Source organism: Amblyomma maculatum, chromosome 1 (genome assembly GCF_055883805.1).
Source record: "Amblyomma maculatum isolate TAMU_Amacu chromosome 1, ASM5588380v1, whole genome shotgun sequence".
In the NCBI taxonomy this organism is placed as follows: domain Eukaryota; kingdom Metazoa; phylum Arthropoda; class Arachnida; order Ixodida; family Ixodidae; genus Amblyomma; species Amblyomma maculatum.
Window position 1 is genome coordinate 504468220 of NC_139344.1, and position 3210 is coordinate 504471429.

At 47.5% G+C, this 3210-nt stretch overlaps 1 long non-coding RNA gene across 1 annotated transcript; it reads left to right on the forward strand.

Annotated features, from left to right (window-relative positions):
* Window positions 1-326: 326 nt before the first annotated feature.
* LOC146210355 (uncharacterized) lies at window positions 327-2448 on the forward strand. Its single transcript, XR_014703533.1, has 3 exons — window positions 327-588; window positions 802-855; window positions 2030-2448. It is a non-coding gene; the product is annotated as an uncharacterized LOC146210355 (long non-coding RNA).
* Window positions 2449-3210: the final 762 nt, after the last annotated feature.

Below are 3210 nucleotides of genomic sequence, written 5' to 3' on the forward strand. Positions count from 1 at the left end.
TCCCTCCGAGACGTGCGGGTGATCTCGGATGCTATGCTCAGGGTAGGCAGCCTCGCAGCGACACCATCAGGAGGCGACACTAGACTTATTGTGGGCGCTACACTTACGAGTGTTCGTTGTGTGCGGTGGTATAATGCCTAGAATATACTGGCTAGTGTGCCGTGCGGAGGGCTCTCTCAATGGGAGGAGGTGTCCGCGCCGGCGATGCCTTCCAACTTTGGCCGCCAGGGGCGCTGCTCATCGTAAAGGTGTAGGGTGCCTCTATACTAGCGCCGCCGTACAGGGTGGTGACACCCTTTGGCATGCCCCGCGCCGCCGCATTCTCCGCGCTCGCCATCTTGGGGCAAGTCGCTTCGTGCAGTTGCTGCGGAGAGTCCGAAGCGGTTGTGCTGTGCGCTGGGCGATTGTACTGTGTTCAGTCACGGAAACTAGCATGCCAGGCTCTTGGGTTCCATTCTGTGCTGGCGCAGCAAAAATAAAGAAGCCAGATGATTTTGTTTTCCACGGGATAAGAGACGGAGAAATGTATGGCAGGCGAAAATGAAGCGTGAAGACTGGACGGCGAATCGCAACGCGTAGATCTGCGAGGTAAGCCAGAATACCTGTGCTGCTTTTAGGCATCCGTAAATAGGTGCGAATAGGTGCAATTCGATTGTGTAAAAAAAAGGTCTAGCACAGACCACTAGAAAGATGACAAACACACACCTGCGCCTGCGTATGTGCGCGTGTCGTCTTTCTTGCGGTCTGCATCTGTTTATACGAAAGCGTTTTACAATATATTTTTGTACTTTTCTAATGCAGTTACCCACATCTGTTTGGAAGGACATTACCTCACACCGCTTCACCCATTTGCTTGTAAGCACGAGCTTTGTGCGGGTTTTGGCTTCCCAATCTAGCGTTTTGCGCAACCGATTTTGGTCTGCCTTCAACTTTGAAGCATCGGGATAAGCGCGGTGTGTTTTTAAGTCTAAATTTTGAATTTTCAGCGTACGTGAGGGCTTATAAGCTAAATACATGGACAATTGCGTCTGCTATGTTGCAGTCACTCGTAAAAATTTAGTGTAACTTTCAGTGAGTGACACTCGACTTTAGTATCATTCGCGTAGTGTCACACAATAATATCTGTTGATGAGGATCTCCTCCCTTTCTGTGTTCATAGCCGCACCAAGAACATGCGGAGAAGGTCGAGCCTGGTATTTGGCAAAGGAATGCACCATTGCGCCCTTTCGATCGCTCCCATTTACACTCGATCTTGAAAGCTAGTGTCAACCGCCGAGGCTTCAGATTCACACGGATTACATTCTCTCTCTCCTTCTCGGGAAATAATACAAGGGAGAGCGACGAATGGCGTGTCACCTCACGACAGATTAGGAAGTGGAACGCAGTTTGTAACAATTATTTTGGTCGAAAAAAAAAAAAAAAACTTCCGGTGAGTGGGCCCGCTGGAATTTAGCAAGTGTGCCCGGCATATCGCTAGTACAACATCTCGCGAAACAGAGATAACAGGTCCTCTGAAGCTGTTTCTTTTTTAATTATACACAGGAGCAGTTTTTCGCGAGGTTTCTGAGATTCGCAAAAATATAAAAAATTGGGTTCTCATGAAAATTAGGTCGTTTTAAGTATATGATTGGTAGCTCGACAAGTCACAAAGAAACTGATCCCGTGAGCTGGAAGGTGTAGCGGCATCATGTTGTGAAAGCGGTCGTGGGGAAGCAAGGTGCTTGCGCAGTACAAAAGTTCATCCCGAATGCAGCTTTTCCTTCTCTGTGTTATTAATTACGCATCGCAAGGCGATGTGCACACCCTGTTGTCTCCGCACTCGTCTGAGGTTAAGCCAAATTTAGGTGAAGCTATATTTGACCGCCTGTCACCCGAGTTGGTGCTGTCGCTTGCTTGGCATCCATAGCAAAATTTTGCGATCGCACATGTAAATATCGCATTGGTTTCATAATGTTTTTAATATTTCATTCATTTGCATGCACACTACAAAAGACGCAAAATGACTGTTTCGTCGCCTATCTCATTTCAGCGCCAGTTCGAGGGCAAACACAGTGTATGGATGGTGGCTCCTCAAGTCAACGGTTGTCCCGACATCGTTTGATTGTGTGTAAAAATTTATCAGAATAAAATATCTGCCATTTGAAGAGTCTAGTAAACTCCGTTTAATGCCTTATCGAACAAACCGTTCCGATTCCAGTGGTTGATTGCGCGGAACACCCAAAGCTGATAAACAGACTGCTAGAACGGTTTGGGACGATGCGCTTGCACATTTACTTGAATTGGCTAAGTCAGCCAGAAAAATCGAATGATGGGTACGGCAGCAAAACTGTAGCTGGCGCCAACCTTGATTAAAAGATGTCTCCTAGGCGTGCATCCAAAATCAGCTTCGAAGTCTTGATGGGGATTGTTTTGGAATAAAATGCCGTGTGCATCAGCGTGCGACACGGGTCAAAGGTTGATTTAAGCATCGTTTTTTTGCTGTGTCTTTCTACGGTTTACGATGGGCCATTGCGATACAAATATTTTTCGGTATACGGCTGACTGAAACTTAGAGAGACAAAGAGAGAGAAGGCAGAGAGGTTAACCAGGAAAGCTTCCGAAACGTAGACATCGTTGTTGATCTATAGCAATAGACGCAACTGAATGTTATGCACCTCATAAACTCATTCATGTCCGGCAGAGCAAAGTGCATTGCTTTATAAAACAGCCAATCTTCAAAATAACCGCATTTGAGCATCCGAGATGGCGAACGAGTAAATGCTTACCATCTGCAATTTGATCATTTCCTCTTAGAACTACGCATGCTAGCAAGCAGTAGTTGCTTTCACATTTTTTTTTTTCGAGCACGAAAGCGCTCAGGATTGCGAGTATGTGTGTAAAAACGTTAACCAGCTGAACCTGCTAGCGCAAGAGCGTGCTGAACAAGAAATCGGGCCGACGCTCCATAGCCCGCCGTGTCTACGCTTGCCCCAACATGGCGCCGTCGACGGCGGTGTCTCCACCCTGTACGGCGGCGCGCTACATCGAGGCACCCTATAAAGGTGCCGTCGACGCTGTCGGCCGCCGGCGCGCCCTTGATTTGCCGCAGCTGCGCTGGCCGAGCCATCAGTGGGTTCGAGCGCTTTGGACGCGTCTACGCTGTTCTTTTGTTTTAGTCGTTCTGTTTCTTGCATTCATATGAGATAATTAAATTTGCAACGACTAATGATG